At 37.8% G+C, this 21,058-nt stretch overlaps 1 long non-coding RNA gene across 1 annotated transcript in view; it reads left to right on the top strand.

Moving 5' to 3' along the window:
• Window positions 1-21,058, top strand: part of LOC145516428 (uncharacterized) — a 372,999-nt gene that overhangs the window by 129,328 nt on the left and 222,613 nt on the right. The gene's annotated exons all lie outside the window — the stretch shown is intronic.

Raw genomic sequence — 21,058 nt, 5'->3', positions numbered from 1 at the left:
TCAAACAGTTTTGTAATTATTTCAAGGTCTAGCACCTTTCTAGAACATTTCTATTTCACTCTTTTTATTATTTGTAATCATAGTATTTCTTTCGTTGTTTCATTTTAGGAATTAGTTGTTGCTTTTAAATATCATCCCTCTTATTAGATTTTGTTTTCATTACAATGCCTGTCTGTCTTTAACTTTTCTCAGAAGCTAGCATAGTTGCTAAATGCTAGATTCATGAGTCTGTATTGTTTAAAAGTAATTCATACAACTTTACATAGATTTCTGGAACTTATAAAGAATTTAAGCATAATAATAAAATATTTCTCTGTAACACACCCCTTGTAATGATAGTATTTGTTGTGTCTTCCATTTAATATAGCCTAAATATATATATATATATATACATAAAATATGTACATATATGCTAAAACTTCATATAAACTCTATAAAATATTTTTAAAATAATAGCTTATTATGTATTGGAGATCATTACCATGTGTGTGTGCTCAATTATGTCACACTCTGCAACTGTTTGGACTGTAGCCTGCCAGGTTCCTCTATCCATGGGATTTTCCAGGCAAGAATATGGGAGTGGGTTGCCACTCCCTTCTCCAGTGGATCTTCTCAACCCAGGGATTGAGCCCCTATCTCCTTCGTTTCCTGCATTGGCAGGCAGATTATTTACCATTGAACTGCCCGCAAAGCCCAGAGATCATTAGAGGTTTAAGTAAAATACTCTGCGTGGGCTGTACAGGAAACCAGATATAAAATTCATCAGTGACTCACACATGCTTCTTTAGCTCTAATCATATATACCTAAAACAAACACAGTACCTGCCTGAATGTCTATCTTCATGAATTTTATTTCTGGTTTTATATCTTCTTCATAGCTAATAAAGGCACACAGAAATCATTTGACTATTTTACAAAGTGTTTATAAATAAATAGGCAAACATCGGTAATGAGAAGAATAGCAAAGACAAGTTTTTTCAATAACCTTAGGATTTAAATAATTAAAGGTGGTTGGCATTTCAAATTATTGCTATCTGTAACTTGAAAAGGAATCTCAAAAGAAAATCAGAAACAACTTGACTTGCAACTTGATACAAAAAAGTCAATGTTTCCTAAAGATGAAAAGACTGCAAGTGATTTTCATATTAAAAGATATTTTTATTGTACCTATCAGTTCAGTTCAGTTCAGTCGCTCAGTTGTGTCCGACTCTTTGCGACCACATGAATTGCAGCACGCCAGGCCACTCTGTCCGTCACCAACTCCCGGAATCAACCCAAACCCATGTCCATCGAGTCGGTGATGCCATCCAACCATCTCATCCTCTGTCGTCCTCTTCTCCTCCCGCCCCCAATCCTACCCAGCATTAGGGTCTTTTCCAATGAGTCAACTCTTCGCATGAGGTGGCCAAAGTATTGGCGCTTCAGCTTCAACATCAGTCCTTCCAATGAACACCCAGGATTGATCTCTTTTAGGATGGATTGATTGGATCTCCTTGCAGTCCAAGGGACTCTCAAGAGTCTTCTCCAACACCACAGTTCAAAAACATCAATTCTTCGGCGCTCAGCTTTCTTCACCGTCCAACTCTCACATCCATACATGACCACTGGAAAAACCATAGCCTTGACTAGACGAACTTTTGTTGGCAAAGTAATGTCTCTGCTTTTAAATATGCTATCTAGGTTGGCCATAATCTTCCTTCCAAGGAGTAAGTGTCTTTTAATTTCATGGCTGCAATCACCATCAGCGGTGATTTTGGAGCCCCAAAAAATAAAGTCTGACACTGTTTCCACTGTTTCCCCATCTATTTCCCATGAAGTGATGGGACCAGATGCCATGATCTTAGTTTTCTGAATGTTGAGCTTTAAGCCAACTTTTTCACTCTCCTCTTTCACCTTCATCAAGAGGCTCTTTAGTTCTTCTTCACTTTCTGCCATAAGGGTGGTGTCATCCGCATATCTAAGGTTATTGATATTTCTCCTGGCAATCTTGATTCCAGCTTGTGTTTCTTCCAGCCTAGCATTTCTCATGATGTGCTCTGCATATAAGTTAAATAAGCAGGGTGACAATATACAGCCTTTTCGTGCTCCTTTTCCTATTTGGAACCCGTCTGTTGTTCCATGTCCAGTTCTAACTGTTGCTTCCTGACCTGCATACAGGTTTCTCAAGAGACAGGTCAGATGGCTATCTATATTTACTGCTAACTCAGCGTTCCATTCCTTCTCTTTATTGAATGAAGGCAAGCCTCAAAATAATAGACAGGATGCAGAAACACGTTATGTAAAAAATATATTATTAATATCATAAGTGACTGGCTGATGCAAAGGAAAGAATCTATGTTTGGAGATAAGAGCTGTAAATTAGACATGATGCTTAAGAAAGCACTTATACTCTCTTCACCTCAGTATGTACATTTATTTCTATGATGTGAAGTGCCTACTCTTAGTTGTTGTTTTTTTGTAATAAAATCTATTATAATTCATGTTCTGGTATATAAATACAGTTAACAAGTACTTCTAAAGCACACCTACTGCATAGTCCTCTTCCACGATAAGGAGACTGTTTCAACTTATTATATTCAAATACTGTAATAAAAACATATGGCTCTGATAGTAAAGTATCTGCCTGAAATGCAGGAGACCCAGGTTAGATCCCTGAGTTAGGAAGATCCCTTGGAGAAGGAAATGTCAACTCACTCCAGTAATCTTGTCTGGAGAAGCCCTTGGACAGAGGAGCCTGGTGGGCTATAGTCCATGGGGTCGCTAACAGTTGGATACGACTGAGCAACTGACAGATACACAATAAAAATATAAGCTGTTGTCCTTCCGATTTCAGCCCAGAGATGTAGAGAGCTGGATAGGACATCTCTCCTGTCCTTACAGCTAGGAAAACAAGCTGGACAGATGCAGATTTAAGATTTCTTGAAATGGCCCCAGAACCCCTGTTACATGATAAACAAGTAAACCAAAATCTAGAGAGAGATGCATGGATAGGCTTATATGGCAAGTGCCATGTGAGATTAAGCTAGAAGTTCTAATGAATTGTGAAAGGCCAAGCATGGGCTAATGTGAGAAGGGGAAGTTCCAGGAGATCATAGAAATATGGCTGCGCCCTCTTACAGGCTTCCATCCAGCAAGTCCTGCACTTTAACTAAGACGTTGAACAGGCTCTTTCCTGACTATTGCAGCCTGCGCTTCCTTTTCATAGAAACATGTATAGAAACTTTGTGATGGTAAATTCTTTTTCTGTACTTTTGAAATTTAAATCTTCCACAGGAATGTTTTTCTGAGTCATCAAGAAAAGAAGGGTTCTCTCTATAATTCTCTGTGGGAGGGTAAGTGCTTAACTTTCATTACCAATACTTAGGGAACACAGATGGCCTGATTGCCTTGACCTGTCTTTCCTCTGATTCACTCCAGTATTTTTCCACTGGCTCTTTCCAATGTTTAAAAATCCACCTTTTATGTCAGTGAAATTGTGTTCAATTTTTCTTCCCTATTCAGTAGTTTTGAATAGTCTTCCTTGCTTTTTTTAATGTGTTACATGCAATTATTTTTTTCTTTTCTTTAACAATTCATAGGGAAGATCAGGGTGAATAACTGACATAGCTTTCCCCAAAATGCTGGCTTGGAAGTGGAGAACATTTGCCATCACTAAAACCTTGCCCAGAGTCAACTCAGCTGAATTTTCGGGGGGACATCGTTCATGCCTGTAGCTCTTGAGTACTGGCGGAAAGTGTTGGAGCAGGCCGAGAAGGATGGAGGCCAACACCAAAGCTCACCAAGGCACGGTTTCCTATCTCTTAGTCACTCGTGAGGGACAAAAGCCTTGATCTTCAGGTGAAAGAAGAGCAATATACAGCCTGAAATTATTGCAGCTGGGGAATGGAATGGGAGTTGGGGTGTGGGAAATGCCTATTCCTATGAAGGCGCAGGTAACATGTACTGAACTCAGCCTTAGTTCAAAATGAGGGCACAAGTGTTGGTGAAGGCCAGCCTTGAGACTCAGCTTACAGACATGAGAGAACACTCCTTTGCACCATCTCTATAAGGGAAAAGAAGGGAAAAAGGAAGGGAGAAGAAGGATCAAAAGAAGAAGGGAAGGAGGCTCCAAATAATTAATGTATTATAAAAAAAAGCAAGGGGGCTTCTTGGGTAGCTCAGCAGTTGAAGAATCTGCCTGCAATTCAGGAGACCCTGGTTCAATTCCTGGATCAGGAAGATTCCCTGGGAAAGGGATAGGCTACCCACTCCAGTATTCTTGGGCTTCCCTGGTGGCTCGTATGGTAAAGAATTCACCTGAAGTTTGGGAGACCTGCATTCAGTCCCTGGGTTGGAAAGATCCCCTGGAGAAGGGAACAGCTACTCATTTCAGTATTCTTGTCTGGAGAATTCCATGGACAGAGGAGCCTGGCAGGCTACAGTCTATGGGGTTGAAGAGTCAGAAACCACTGAGCAATTAACACACACACACACACACACACACACAAATATTTATTAATCACTGTGTCAGTTTTAACAAATGTCCACTAAATTTTAAATACTCCTCTCTCTTGGAGATGGAGCTTAATCACTATCCTCTTGAGTGTGGCCTGGGCTTAGTGACTCACTTCTAGTGAATAGAGTATGGAAAGCAAAATAAAATAACTTTTCCGTGTAGAAACTGAGCAGATACATCTTTAACCATCAATATTGACATCACCAGAAATAAGCCATGCTGTTATGTACACGCTGTAATAATGTAAGAAAACACTTCATCTCTATGTTAGTATTCCTCAAATCTATAATTTTAGTCTTTTTATGAATAATAAAAGCATAACACAAGGTTGAACTGAGGGATATTATACAAAATACCTGACCAATATTCTTTGAACTTATAATGATCATAAAGAATATGGAAAGACTGAGACACTTTCAGAGACTGAAGGAGGCTAAGGAGACATGATGACTAAATGCAACTTGGTGTCTTGGATTGAGTGTTTGAACAAAAATAAAAATACGTAAGTCATTAGTGGGAAAATCATGAAATCTGAAAAAGTTAGTAGTTTAGTCAATAGTATTATAGTGACATTAAATATTTAGTCCTTATAATACATCAGGGTAATGTAAAAAGGTAGCATTAGGGGAAAATGAGATACTTGCAGCTTTCCTATTAATCTAAAATTGTTTTCAAATAAGAAATAAAATTCATAAATAATCTGACTTATTTTTGGCACTTTTATTGAAGTATAGTTGATCTACAATATTATATTCGTTTTAGGTGTGTGTGTGTGCCTAGTGGCTCAGTCATGTCCAACTCTCTGCGAACTCATGGACTGCAGCATGCCAGGTTCTTCTGTCCATGGGATTTGTCAGGCAAGAATACTAGAGTGGATTGCTATGCCCTCCTCCAGGGAATCTTCCCAACCCAGGGATCAAACCCGTGTCTCTTGTGTCTCCTGCATTTGAAGGCAGGTTCTTTACCACTGGTGCCACCTGGGAAACCCATAGTAATTCAGTATTTTTACAGTTTATAGTCTTTTAGATTATAGCTATAATTCCCTATACTATGCAATATATCTTTATTGCTTATCTATTTTATACATAGTGGTATCTGTCCATTAATTTCATGCCCCCAATTGCCCATCCACCCTCCCTTCTCCCCACTGGTAGCCACTGGCTTGTTTTCTGTATCTGTGAGTCCATTTCTGTTTTGCTGTATACATTTGTTTGTATGAAATTTTATATTCCACATATAAATGCTTTGTTTTGCAGAAAAAGTATGAATAGAGAAGTACATGAGTAAATTATGCTTGTGAAATTAAACTGCCACTTCTTTTGATATCTCCAAAAATTAATTTTAACTTTATCTTCTATTTTTATAAAGACCTTTATGCCATTCCTTGAGAAATTTAGAGAAATATTGGGGGAGGAAATATTGAAAGGACATGTATAAAACTAAGAAGCAAATCTGCTAAAAAGATTTCATTTTAGTATTCTGGGAAGAAATGAAAGTCATTGAAAAGATTAAATTCATATCAAAATTCTTCACAATTTGTAAGAAATAAGTGAAATACAGAGCATCGATCTCTATTTTTAAGATAACTGACTTAGACTGCATAAATGGATATTGTTGGCACCTTTAAGATTCACTTTGGAACTCCATAATTTCACTAATGTTAACAGTGGAAGTTTTAAGGATTTGAACCACACATATATTTAATATATGCTAGAAGAAATAAAGTTACTTTTAAAACTGTTTCCTTAATTAGAGACTATGAAGTAGCAATATGAGATAAATAGAAACAATCAATTTTATGCTCTTAACCTCCAAAATTTGTATGTATTATGGTACCTTTTTTTTTTTGAACGTGCCTAGAGGGATCTTAGCTCCCTGTCCAGGGATCAAATCTATGCCTGCTGCTGTGGAAACACGGAGTCTTATCCACTGGACCTCCAGAGAAATTCCCATGATATCTTATTTAAATAAAGTGCACACCTCTAATTTTTTCTGGAAATAAGTATTCCTCTTAAATAATTTGTTTTTAAAATGCTGGGGAGAAAAAACAATGTCTCTAACCGTTCTCAAATACAATCTGATATTTTCATGTGCTTTCCACAGTGTCCTATGTCACTTATTTGTACCTAGTTTAACAGGAGTTATTTTGAGCTGTCCATTCCAGAGCTCTTTAAGGCATTATTTAGATGTGTTAGGGGAAAAAATGCCCCATATTTCAAATGCATTTTTGACTTAGAGTGAAATTTACTGAACCTCATAACTATTTTTAAAGTTTAAAACTGGATTTATATTAGATCACATTAATACATTTAAAGGTCTCTGTAATATTCTTCTAGCCCATGAACAGAATGATTTTATCTTAACTATGCACTGTTAATTTCATTGCAGTGATTAATAATCCCTGTCACTATGCATTTATAAACCTGCTATTCCAGGGTTGCATTTATTGCTTTCCTTTTTTTCAAACTGCCTTTTCATAGGAGCAATTTAACAAATGTTAAATTTCAAAGACAGATAATTGATAATTACAGACATTTAAATGATGGATGCTAATTTGATCCTTATAAAACATCAGGTAAATTAAGGTCATGTCTATAGAAGACATTCATTCTAAACTAATTTTTATTGTTAGATAATAAATATGTCTCCCCTCTTACATCCTATCCATACTGTTATCTACTCAGAATTTAATGTAGTTTTTAAATAAACATTAGATATGACCAAGTAGCTTTCATCACTCATCAACACAGATTTGAAATCAAATGAATGAAACGTTCTAACATAATAGAATGATATTGAATAACCTCACAACAACACACATAGGTCAAGAAATTATATTACAGTACTTTTTCCACTTTACCCATAAGAAAAGTCTGGCATGTAGAAGTTCAAATACCTGGTGAAAGTAATGAAATACATCTTCTAACCAATGCCAACTCCAAACTCTTCACACATAAAATGAACAGTTACAATACTTAGAAGTTTATCAGTTATACATGAATATAATGCTACTAACTTCTCAGGTGGCACTAATGGTAAAGAACCCGCTTGCCAGTACAGGGAGACATAAGAGACACGGTTTGATGCCTGGGTCGGGAAGATCCCCTGGAGAAGGAAATGGCAACCCACTCCAGTACTCTTGCCTGGGAAATCCCATGGACAGAAGAACCTGACAGGCTACAGTACATGGGGTCTCAACGAGTTTGACGCAACCGAAGTGACTTAGCATGCATGCGGCATGCAAGTAAAGCAATGTGAAAGTGTCCCAGTAGAAACTGTGTTTATAATTGGTCATCTGTAGCCTTTGTATAATTAGCCATTATTCTCAGGTTTACCACTTTATTTAAGCCTTAATTAAAACTAATAAAATTAAAATAGATGCTTTAGAGATATGATCTAAATACTTATCAACAAATAAAATTGAAAAATATTTTGAAAATATTTGGGAAAAATAAACTTTTCTAGTCATATTCTTTTACCTATGCATGTCAAATAGTATCCAATTAAAAATCTTTACATTATTATTATATTTTTAATTTTTAAAAAGACAGTATTAAAATTTATCAAGCAATTATGATACTAGGTGAAAATACATGTCTGGACAGGTTTTTAGAAAAAGGAGTGAAAGAATCAGAGAAGAAATAAGTAACACCAAAAAATTGGACTCAGTGATAACCTGTGAATGTACTTCTAAGGAGTCACACAATATTGTTTCTCAAATAATTCAGATGGCAAATTTTAAGAAAGTTCTGGAGACTTCACTGTTAATTTTTATTGCATTATATTTAAAATGTATACATTTTTGCTACTTAATAGATGAGTTAGATAACATTTTAAACAAAACTAAATGGACCAATTTTATCTTCAAGTCTTGAATATTACAAAGGCAGAATATTGACAGATTGATTTTTCAGAATAATCCATGTGTTTTGATTTTGTCCTTGCAAACACCTATGCTATAATGGTAAATTTGATTTTTTAAATCAATGTGAAAATTAAGTCCATAAAGAAAATAATTCTATAATTCTATAATTTTATTTTGTGTGCTACATTTTCTGGTATTTACTAATAAATATAGCTAGTTACATAATATAATCTTGTTAAAAATATTACATTTTAAGGCTAAAAGTTTATACTCTTCACTGGACATACTAGTGTTTGAATATACACGTTAGGAAATATCCTATAAAATAAGTGGAATTTTGTTATAATATTATGTTTCTCTACACAAAACTCAAGACCTAATTAATAGTCAGACACTGTAGAATAATAGACAGACTGTGGAAAATTCTTAAAGTGATGGAAATACCAGACCAACTGACCTGCCTCCTGAGAAATCTGTATGAAGCAACAGTTAGAACTGGACATGGAAGAGCAGACTGGTTCCAAATAGGAAAAGGAGTACTTCAAGGCAGTGTATTGACACCCTGCTTATTTAACTTATATGCAGAGTACATTATGAGAAATGCTGGGCTGGATGAAGCACAAGCTGGAATCAAGATTGCTGGCAGAAATATCAATACTTCAGATATGCAGATGACACTACCCTTATGGCAGAAAGCAAAGAAGAACTAAAGAGCTTCTTGATAAAAGTGAAAGAGGAGAGTGAAAAAGTTGGCTTAAAGCTCAACATTCAGAAAACTAAGATAATGGCATCCGGTCTCATCATTTCATGGCAAAGAGATGGGGAAACAGTGGAAACACAGAAAGATTTTATTTTCTTGGACTCCAAAATCACTGAAGATGGTGACTGCAGCCATGAAATTAAAAGATGCTTGCTCCTTGGAAGAAAAGCTATGACCGAACCTAGACAGCATATTAAAAAGGAGAGACATTAAACCAGGGTCACAAAGGTCCATCTAGTCAAAGGTATGGTTTTTCCAGTAGTCATGTATGGATGTGAGATTGGCCTATAAGGAAAGCTGAGCACCAAAGAATTGATGCTTTTGAACTACTGTGTTGGAGAAGACTCTTGAGAGTAACTTGGCCTGCAAGGAGATCAAACCAGTCAGTCCTAAAGGAAATCAATCCTGAATATTGATTGGAAGGACTGATGCTGAAGCTGAAGCTGAAACTCCAATACTTTGGCCACCTGATGCGAAGAACTGACTTATTTGAAAAGACCCTGATGCTGGGAAAGATTGAAGGTAGGAGAAAATAGTGACAACCGAGGATGAGGTGGTTGGATGGCATCACCGACTCTATGGACATGAGTTTGAAAAGTTCCAGGAGTTGTTGATGGACAGGAAGTACATGGGGTCACAAAGAATCAGACAGGACTGAGCAACTGAACTCAACTGACTAGATGGACTTTGCATTCAGATGGGTATATCTATCCTTTTCTCCTTTGCCTTTAACATCTCTTCTTTTTTCACCTATTTTAAGGCCTCCTCGGGCCACCATTTTGCGTTTTTGCATTTCTTTTTCTTGGGATGGTCTTGATCACTGCCTCCTGTACAGTGCCATGAACATCCACCCATAGTTCTTCAGGCACTCTGTCTATCAGATATAATCCCTTGAATCTATTTCCTACTTCCAGTGTATGATTGTAAGGGATTTGATTTAGGTCATACCTGAATGGTCTAGTGGTTTTCCCTACTTTCTTCACTTCAAATCTCAATTTTGCCATAAGAATTTAGTGATCTGAGCCACAGTCAGCTCCTGGCCTCATTTTTGCTGACTGTATAGAGCTTCTCCATTTTTGACTGCAAAGAATATAATTAATCCTCTTTCAGTTTTGACCATCTAGTGATGTCCATGTGTAGAGTCATCTCTTGTGTTGTTGGAAGAGGATGTTTGCTATGACAATGTGTTCTCTTGGCAAAACTCGTAACCTTCGCCCTGCTTCATTTTGTACTCCAAGGTCAAAGTTGCCTGTTACTCCAGGTATCTCTTGATTTCCTACTTTTGCTTTCGCATCCTCTATGATGAAAAGGACATCGTTTTTGGGTGTTAGTTCTAGCAGGTCTTGTAGGTCTTTAATCAGTCCTGAATATTCATTGGAAGGAATGATGCTGAAGCTGAAACTCCAATACTTGGCCACCTGATGCAAAGAAATGACTCATTGGAAAAGACCCTGATGCTGGAAAAGATAGAAGGCAGGAGGAGAACGGGACAACAGAGGACGAAATGGTTGGATGACATCACCAACTCAATAGACATGAGACTGAGCAAACTCCAGGAGATGGTGAAGGACAGGGAAGTCTGGTGTGCTGCAGTCCTTGGGGTTGCAAAGTGTTGGACGTGACTGACCAACTGAACAACAATAGTCAATATAGTTCATCCATTAATTAAGTTTGAATTTGGAATAAAATATCAAAATCAAATATAGTTGCTCCATTTTATCTTGTCTATTCTGGCAAGTTAATAAACTTTTATCCTTAATTATGAAATGGAATACTATAAGCATATTCTCAATGTTATTAATACTAAGTAGTGTCTCTGTATATAGCCATGCTCCTGTTTAGGTTGAGGTCTTATTCAGAGAGATAAGTTGATTTGGCTCAAGCATTTATCTCTCTGAATTTTGAGTTCAATTTACTTCATAGATAAATGCAACATATACTTCAAGTATTTGTAGGAAAAAGTTTCTATTAATATAAATTATACTACTTTAATTTTTAATCTTTTCCACATATACCTGAATAGATGGTTAAATCAGTCGATTTGTTTAAATCAACCAAGATCTTAATATTAGCTAGAGATCCCTTCATTAAAATATTAATAGAAAATTTTCACCAAATTTTAAAATGCAATATTTTTTAAAAAATTGTAATTTGTTTTAGTTACCATTAAAGTATTCTAAAATATATATAAAACTATATATTGATAATGAGAAAGCCTGATACAATGAGAGTATTCATGAGAGATAATTAATAATGAATAATAGCCAAGGCTTTTTTTAGTTTTAATTTATTTAAATATTTTATTAGTTCTTGTTGTTCACTATGTGGTTTCAAAAATGTAGGACATGTACACTTTGTACATTAACTAAATGATTAGCTTTAATTTGATTCATTTTATAAGCTTCAATGATTTTATCAAAACAGAACCTTTGTCCTTCTTCAAAGAGTGCCAGAGGAATAAAACAAAGATAAGGACTATCTAATCACAGATAAAGCTGTCAGTTGACTAGTCATGTCCTCATGTTTAGTACATTTTTTTAAAGGAGTATCTTTAGAGACCTTCTCTGTAACAAGAATAAACAACTTCAAAACTGAAGGCATGAGAGTTTTATTATTTCTATTATGAAATCATTCATCTGACTAGCTTGTGTGGCTCATTAAAATGGACCCCTAATGATGGTTTATAGATGGTGCAGTATTTTTTTCTATCTTAAAAGATGGAAATAATGCATTTTGACAATAGTGAGATTATTCTTTTATTTAGTTTCAACATAAAAGATTACAAAAGCAGTATCAAGGAAATAAAGGAGTGTCTTGCTGTGTTTGTTTTGTTAAGTATTTTCATGAACTAATGAACAGACATTTTAAGAAGGGAACATCTGGAGTCAGAATTTTTGTATTCAAATATTAGAATTCAAATTAATTCACTTAGGAAAAAGTGGAATTTTAAAAAAGGCTAATTGATAGTCTAAAATCTGAGACTGATGGAGGATAGAACTTAGGGAAGTACAAAGTAAGAAAGGCAGAGTTGAGAATCAAGCACTGAAATTTTGTGCTTAGGATGTTTCCACTAGCAAAATCCACAAATAACCCATTTTTTGTCCCTGGAAAAGTGAATACAGCAAATGACCTGGGAATGGTCTTTCTTCAGTCCTGCAACTTTGTGTGCGTCTCTAGAAATCATAGACTCTCAGGACAACGTGCATTAATAGTCTGTGTGTCGAGCCCATCCTTATATATTAAAAGATAGGAAGAGGTGTATATAACTCCTTTTAAACTTCTAAAAAGAAAAGTAGTTATTATGTGATCCAAAGGAGATCCACTGGATATATTCTCTATATATTCTCTATATTCACTGGAAGGACTGATGCCAAAGCTGAAACTCCAATATTTTGGCCACATGATGCAAAGATATGCAGATGATACCACCCTTATGGCAGAAAGTGAAGAAGAACTAAAGAACCTCTTGATGAAAGTGAAAGAGGAGAGTGAAAAAGTTGGCTTAAAGCTCAACATTCAGAAAACTAAGATCATGGCATCTGGTCCCATCACTCCATGGGAAATAGATGGGGAAACAGTGGAAACAGTGTCAGACTTTATTTTTGGGGGCTCCAAAATCACTGCAGATGGTGATTGCAGCCATGAAATTAAAAGACGCTTACTCCTTGGAAGGAAGGTTATGACCAACCTAGATAGCATGTTTAAAAGCAGAGGCATTACTTTGCCAACAAAGGTCCATCTAGCCAAGGCTGTGGTTTTTCCAGTGGTCATGTATGGATGTAAGAGTTGGACAGTGAAGAAAGCTGAGCGCCAAAGAATTGATGCTTTTGAACTGTGGTGTTGGAGAAGACTCTTGAGAGTCCCTTGGACTGCAAGAAGATCCAACCAGTCCATCCTAAAGGAGATCAGTCCTGGGTGTTCATTGGAAGGACTGATGTTGAAGCTGAAACTCCAATACTTTGGCCACCTCATGCGAAGAATTGACTCATTGGAAAAGACCCTGATGCTAGGAAGGATTGGGGGCAGGAGGAGAAGAGGACGACAGAAGATGAGATGGCTGGATGGCATCACCGACTCGATAGACACAGGTTTGGGTAGACTCCAGGAGTTGGTGATGGACAGGGATGCCTGGCGTGCTGCGATTCATGAGGTCTCAAAGAGTCGGACACACTGAGTGACTGAACTGAACTGATGCGAAGAACTGACTCAATTGAAAAGACTCTGATGCTGGGAAAGATTGAAGGCGAGAGGAGAAGGGGACGACAGAGGATGAGATGGTTGGATGGCATCACCAACTCCATGGAGATGAGTTTGAGTAGACTCCGGGAGTGGGTGATGGTCAGGGATGGCTGGCATGCTGCAATCCATGGGGTTGCAAAGAGTTGGACACAACTGAGCAACTGAACTGAAGTCTCCTAGGGCTTATGTTTTTTAAAATTGTTTTAATTGCCATCTTTTTTAATATCATCCACTTTTTAATTGATTATTAGATGACAACTAAGCATAACTAAAGATGCATTCACTAATATTTTGGAAAATGTAGATTATGCTATTAAATAGCCTGAAAGTATATTGGTTATATCTTAACCTTCACATTTCTTCCCTTACTTTTTGTTTGTATTTAATATCATTTATTTCCTGGTTACTTATTTATTTTGTACATATTAGTTTGTGTCCCTTAATTCTGTATCCTTATCTCACCCCTCCCTGCTTTCCTTTTTCAACTAAATTAGTAACCTCTAATTTGTTCCCTATATCCATGTCTATTTACCTTTTGTTATATTCATTTGTTTTATTTTTTTAGATTCTACACATAAATGATAACACAGAGTATCTGTTTCTCTGTCTGATTTATTACACTAAGCATAATAGCCTCTAAGCCCATCCACGTTGTTGCAAATGATAGAATTTATATTTTTAATGACTGAGTAGTATTCCATTGCATAAATATACCATCTCTTCTTTATCTAGTCATCTGTTGATGGATATTACAAAAGTTGCTCAGTCATGTGTGACTCTTTGATACCCTATGGACTATATGCTATGCTATGCTATGCTATGCTATGCTATGCTATGCTAAGTCGCTTCAGTCGTGTCCGACTTTGTGCGACCCCACAGACGGCAGCTCACCAGGCTCCGCCGTCCCTAGGATTCTCCAGGCAAGAATACTGGAGTGGGTTGCCATTTCCTTCTCCAGTGCATGAAAGGCAAAGGTGAAAGTGAAGTCGCTCAGTCGTGTCCAACTCTTAGCGACCCCATGGACTGTAGCCTACCAGGCTCCTCCGTCCATGGGATTTTCCAGGCAAGAGTACTGGAGTGGGGTGCCATTGCCTTCTCCGTATGGACTATAGAGTTCATGTAATTCTCCAGGCCAGAGTACTGGAGTGGATAGCTGTTCCTGTCTCTGGGGGATCTTCCCAACCCAGGGATCAAACCCAGGTCTCCCACATTGCAGGCAGACTCTTTACCAGCTGAGCCACCAGGGAAGCCCTGTTAAACATTAGCTTGCTTTTACATCTTTCTACTGTAAATAATGCTGCTGTTAGCATTGGATTGCACTTATCTTTTTGAATTAGTGTCTCTGTTTTCTTAGGAGTAGTACTACTGTATAATATGGTAGTCCTATTTTTAGTTTCTTGAAGAAAATTCATAGTTTTTCATACTAACTGCACAAATTTACCTACCCATCATCACTGTACTAGCACTCTTTTTTTTTTTCCAATTGGTTCTTTGTAGACTTTTTGAAGATAGCCTTTCTGACAAGTTGTGAGGTGATATCTCATTGTGGATTTAATTTGTATTTCTCTGATAATTAGCAATATTTAGAATGTCGTCAGGTGCCTCTTGTTTGTGCATATTTCTATCTTCTTTGGAAAAATGTCTATTTGGGTCTTCTCTCTAGTTTTCAATTGACTTATGGGTGTATGTTAGGTTCATGTATCAAGGCAAATTGGAAGTGGTCAAATGAGATGGCAAGAGTGAACGTCGACAGTTTAGGAATCAGTGAACGAGAATGGACTGGAATGGGTGAATTTAACTCAGTTCACTTCAGTTCTGTCACTCAGTCATGTCCGAATCTTTGTGACCCCCCTGAGCCACAGCACACTAGCCTCTCTGTCCATCACCAACTCCCGGAGTCCACCCAAACCAATGTCCTTTGAGTTGGTGATGCCATCCAACCATCTCATCCTCTGTTGTCCCCATCTTCTCCTGTCCTCAATCTTTCCCAGCAATCTTTTCAAATGAGTCAGATGAACATTATGTCTACTATTGTGGGCAACAGCCCCTTAGAAGAAATGGAGTAGCCATCATAGTCAACAAAAGAGTCCAAAATGCAGTACTTGGATGTAATCTCAAAAATGACAGAATGATCTCTGTTCATTTACAAGACAAACCATTGAATATCAGAGTAATCCAAGTCTATGCCCCTACCATTAATGCTGACGAAGCAGAAGTTGAATGGTTCTATGATGACCTACAAGACCTTCTAGAACTAACATCCAAAAAGATGTACTTTTCATTATAGGGGACTGGAATGCAAAAGTAGGAAGTCAGGAAATACTTGGAGTAAGAGGCAAATTTGGCCTTGGAGTACAGAACGAAGCAGAGCAAAGGCTAATAGAGTTTTGCCAAAGGAACACACTAGTCATAGCAAACACAAACTTCCAACAGCACAAGAGAAGACTCTACACATGGGCATCAACAGATGGTCAATACCGAAATCAGATTGATTATATTCCTTGCAGCCAAAGATGGAGATGCTCTATACAGCTAGCAAAAAATGAGACTGCGAGCTGACTGTGGCTCAGATCATGAACTCCTTATTGCCAAATTCACACTTAAATTGAAGAAAGTAGGGAAAACCACTAGACCATTCAGGTATGACCTAAATCAAATCCCTTACAATTATACACTGGAACTGAGAAATAGATTCAAAGGATTAGATCTGATAGAGTGCCTGAAGAACTATGGGTGGAGGTTCATGACATTGTACAGGAGGCAGGGATCAAGACCATCCCCAAGAAACAGAAATCCTAAAAGACAAAGTGGATGTCTGAGGAGGCCTTACACATAGCTATGGAAAGAAGAGAAGCAAAAGGCAAAGGAGCAAAGGAAAGATAAATCCATTTGAATACAGAGCTCCAAAGAATAGCAAGGAGAGATAAGAAAGCCTTCCTCAGTGATCAGTGCAAATAGAGGAAAACAATAGAATGGGAAAGATTAGCGATCTCTTCAAGAAAAATAGTGGAGAAGGCAATGGCACCCCACTCCAGTACTCTTGCCTGGAAAATCCCATGGACGGAGGTGCCTGGTAGGCTGCAGTCCATGGGGTCGCTAAGAGTCGGACACGACTGAGCGACTTCACTTTCACTTTTCCCTTTCATGCACTGGAGAAAGAAATGGCAACCCACTCCAGTATTCTTGCCTGGAGAATCCCAGGGATGGCGGAGCCTGGTGGGCTGCCGTCTATGGGGTCGCACAGAGTCGGACACGACTGAAACGACTTAGCAGCAGCATCAAGAAAAATAGAGATACCAAGGGGACTTTCCATGCAAAGATGGGCTCAATAAAGGACAGAAATGGTAGGGACCTAACAGAAGCATAAGATGTTAAAAAGACGTGGCAAGAATACACAGAAGAGCTATACGAAAAAGATCTTCATGACCCAGATAATCACCATGGTGTGATCACTCACCTAGAGCCAGACATTCTGAAATGTGAAGTCGAGTGAGCCTTAGGAAGCATCACTATAAACAAAGCTAGTGGAGGTGATGGAATTCCAGTTGAGCTACTTCAAATCCTGAAAGATGATGCAGTGAAAGTGCTGCACTCAATATGCCAGCAAATTTGGAAAACACAGCAGTGGCCACAGGACTGGAGAAGGTCAGTTGTCATTCCAATTCCGAAGAAAGGCAATGCCAAAGAATGATCAGACTACCACACAATTGCTCTCATCTCACATGCTAGTAAAGTAATTCTCAAAATTAGCCAAGCCAGGCTTCAGCAATACATGAACGGTGAACTTCCAGATGTTCAAGCTGCTTTTAGAAAGGGCAGAGGGACCAGAGATCAAATTGCCAACATCTATTGGGTCATAGAAAAAGCAAGAGAGTTCTCAAAAACAATCTACTTCTGCTTTACTGAGAGAGATGGGAATACCAGACCACCTGACCTACCTCTTGAGAAATCTGTATACAGGTCAGGAAGCAACAGTTAGAACTGAACATGGAACAACAGATTGGTTCCAAATAAGAAAAGGAATATGTCAAGGCTGTATATTGTCACCCTGCTTATTTAACTTATATGCAGAGTACATCATGAGAAATGCTGGACTGGAAGAAGCACAAGCTATAATCAAGATTGCCAGGAGAAATATCGATCGCCTCAAAAATGCATTTGATACTACCCATATGGCAGAAAGTGAAGAAGAACTAAAGAACCTCTTGATGAAAGTGAAAGAGGAGAGTGGAAAAGTTGGCTTAAAACTCAACAGTCAGAAAACTAAGATCATGGCATCCGGTCCCATCACTTCATAGCAAATAGACGGGGAAACAGTGGAAACAGTGAAAGACTTTACTGTTTTGCTGTCCAAAATCACTGCAGATGGTGATTGCAGCTATGAATTTAAAAGACACTTACTCCTTAGAAGAAAAGTTATGACCAACCTAGATAGCATATTAAAGAGCAGAGGTGCAACTTTGCCAACAAAAATCCCATCTATTGAAGGCTATTGTTTTTCCAGTAGTCATGTATGGATGTGAGAGTTGGACTAGAAAGAAAGCTGAGCACCGAAGAATTGAAGCTTTTTTTTTTTTGAACTGTGGTTTTGGAGAAGACACTGGAGATCAGTGGAGAAATAACAACAGAAAGAATGAAGGGATGGAGCCAAAGCAAAAACAACACCCAGTTGAGAATGGGACTGGTTATAGAAGCAAGATTCGATGCTGTAGAGAGCAATATGGCATAGGAACCTGGAATGTTAGGTCCATGAATCAAGGCAAATTGGAAGTGGTCAAACAGGAGATGACAAGAGTGAACATCGACATTCTAGGAATCAGTGAACTGATTCCTAAGATGGACTGGATTGGGTGAATTTAACTCAGATGACCATTATATCTACTACTGTGGGCAGGAATCCCTAAGAAGAAATGGAGTAGCCATCATAGTCAACAAAAGAGTCTGAAATGCAGTACTTGGATGCAATCTCAAAAACAACAGAATGATCTCTGTTCGTTTCCAAGGCAAACCACTCAATATCATGGTAATTCAAGTCTATGCCCTGACCAGTAACAGCGAAGAAGCTGAAGTTGAACAGTTCTATGAAGACCTACAAGACCTTCTAGAACTAACACCCAAAAAAGATGTCCTTTTCATTATAGGGGACTGGAATGCAAAAATAAGAAGTCAAGAAACACCTGGAGTAACAGGCAAATTTGGCTTTGGAGTACAGAATGAAGCAGGGCAAAGGCTGATAGAGTTCTGCCGAGAGAACGTGCTGGTCATAGCAAACACCCTCTTCCAACAACTCAAGAGAACATGGACAGAACCAGTGGTCGACACCGAAATCAGATTGATTATATTCTTTGCAGCCAAAGATATAGAAACTCTATTCAGTCACAAAAAACAAGACCAGGAGCTGACTGTGGATCAGATCATGAACTCCTTATTGCCAAATTCAGATTGAAATTGAAGAAAGTGGAGAAAACCACCAGACCATTCAGGTATGACCTAAATCAAATCCCTTATGACTAAACAGTAGAAGTGAGAAATAGATTTAAAGAACTAGAGCTGATAGACAGAGTGCCTGATGAACTAGGGATGGAGGTTCGTGACATTGTACAGGAGACTGGAATCAAGACCATCCCCAAGAAAAAGAAATGCAAAATAGCAAAATGGCTGTCTGAGGAGGCCTTACTAATAGCTGTGAAAAGACGGGAAGCGAAAAGCAAAGGAGAAAAGGAAAGATATACCCATTTGAATGCAGAGTTCCAAAGAATAGCAAGGAGAAATTTTTTAAATTCCAAGTATTGGTAATTAAATTATCCAAATATGAAAAATTAATTGTATGAAAATTCAAGCCGCTAGTTTGTTGAGTATATAAGTTTATATTAATTATTTTTTTAATTTATATATATTGTAATTGATATAAATTCATTTATTTTCATTTTACTGTGTTTCTATTCCTTTATTTTGAACTGAGTAGACAGTTTTATGCATATGTATTTTTAAGACCAATATACATGTTCTAATAAGAAAATTGCTAAAAGCTTTTGGTATCATTATTCAACTGATTCACTGCCAATGTTAACTGAACATCAAATAAATAAGGCAGCTAAAAGAATATCTACAGGGGATAATATTTAGAGTCCACATTTAGCGAGTCTTATTACTCAGAGTGATAAAAAAGGTAAGCATAATGAGCCTAGTATATTAGTGACAAAAAAACAAAGTTAAAGAAACTAATGGATTCAGAGAATATTATACATCACAACATGTTATTTCCAGACTATTAAACCACACCGTGATGAACAATTGCAGGTTTATAAAATCTCCATGACTTCTTAAAACATTAATTAAACACTGAATGTCAGAAGAAAATCACTAACACTAACACTGTTTCTCAAGAAAAGTGCCTGTCCACCTGTATCTGAATCCTTCCTGGAATTCTGCTAAATTTGTAAATGCATGTCCTCTGTCTGAAATTTAATGAATTAGAATACTAAACAGCTGCTGCTGCTGCTAAGTCACTTCAGTCATGGCCGACTCTGCGCGACCCATAGACGGAAGCCCACCAGGCTTCCCCGTCCCTGGGTTTCTCCAGGCAAGACCACTGGAGTGGGTTGCCATTTCCTTCTCCAATAAATGAAAGTGAAGTCGCTCAGTTGTGTCTGACTCTTTGCGACCCCATGGACTATAGCCCACTAGGCTTCTCTGTCCATGGGATTTTCCAGGCAAGAGTACTGGAGTGGGTTGCCATTTCCTTTTCCAGCTAGAATACTAAATAGAGGTGTCTTGAATTTGACTATATAATTAACACCCCCAGATAATCCCATGCACATTAATTAATTTTATGTATCAGACTTGGCTGGGCCCCAATGCCCAGATATGTAGTCAAACTTTATTATGCTTGATGTTTCTTTGAGGGTCATCTAATCAACTGAAGGCATGAATGGAACAAAAGACTGAGCAAGAGAGAAACCTGCCAGCAGATGGTCTTGAGCCTTGAACTCCAGGCCAATTCTTCCCTGGTTTTCCACCCTGCAAATTTTGGACTTGCCAACCTCTGGGATTGCATGACCTAATTCCTTAAAATAAATATATTTATTTATTTATTTAAAGAAACCTTTGCCTGTGGAGAATTTTGACTAATATATCCATGGTGTATGGGATGATTGGTTTTCAGAATTTATATTTACTTCACATTAACTTGTAGTCTGTAAATAAGGACCCTAAGGATTCTGATCTTAGATGCATTCTCAGCCTCAGGAAAAATTAGAAGGCAGAGATACCCCTACCAACTGAACAGAGCTCATTTCTTGTCCAAATTCCTGATCCTGGTCCCATCTAACTTTGTTTGGCCTCCTTATAAAAGTCCTTTTATTCCTAGTCTTTAAGATGCTTTTATTCCTAATCTTTAAGATGTTTCCTTGGTGGCTCAGACAGTAAAGAGTCTGCCTGCAATGCTGGAGACCTGGGTTTGATCCCTGGGCTGGGAAGATCCCCTAGAGAAGGAAATTGCAACCCCCTCCAGTATTCTTGCTTGGGAAATCCCACAGACAGGGGAGCCTGGCAGACTACAGTCCATGGGGTACAAAGAGTTGGACACAACTCAGCAACTTCACTTTCTTTTAAGATGCTTGCATATCTTTTGGTTGGGGCATTCTTCTTATTAAAATAGTCTTCTCAAAAAATATATTTTTATTAATTTCAGATATTT

The sequence above is a fragment of the Giraffa tippelskirchi genome, chromosome 8, assembly GCF_054371585.1.
Source record: "Giraffa tippelskirchi isolate mGirTip1 chromosome 8, T2T-mGirTip1v1.2.pri, whole genome shotgun sequence".
Lineage (NCBI taxonomy): Eukaryota > Metazoa > Chordata > Mammalia > Artiodactyla > Giraffidae > Giraffa > Giraffa tippelskirchi.
Note: the sequence above shows the minus strand (reverse complement) of the source record. Positions and strands in the feature narration are given on the sequence as shown.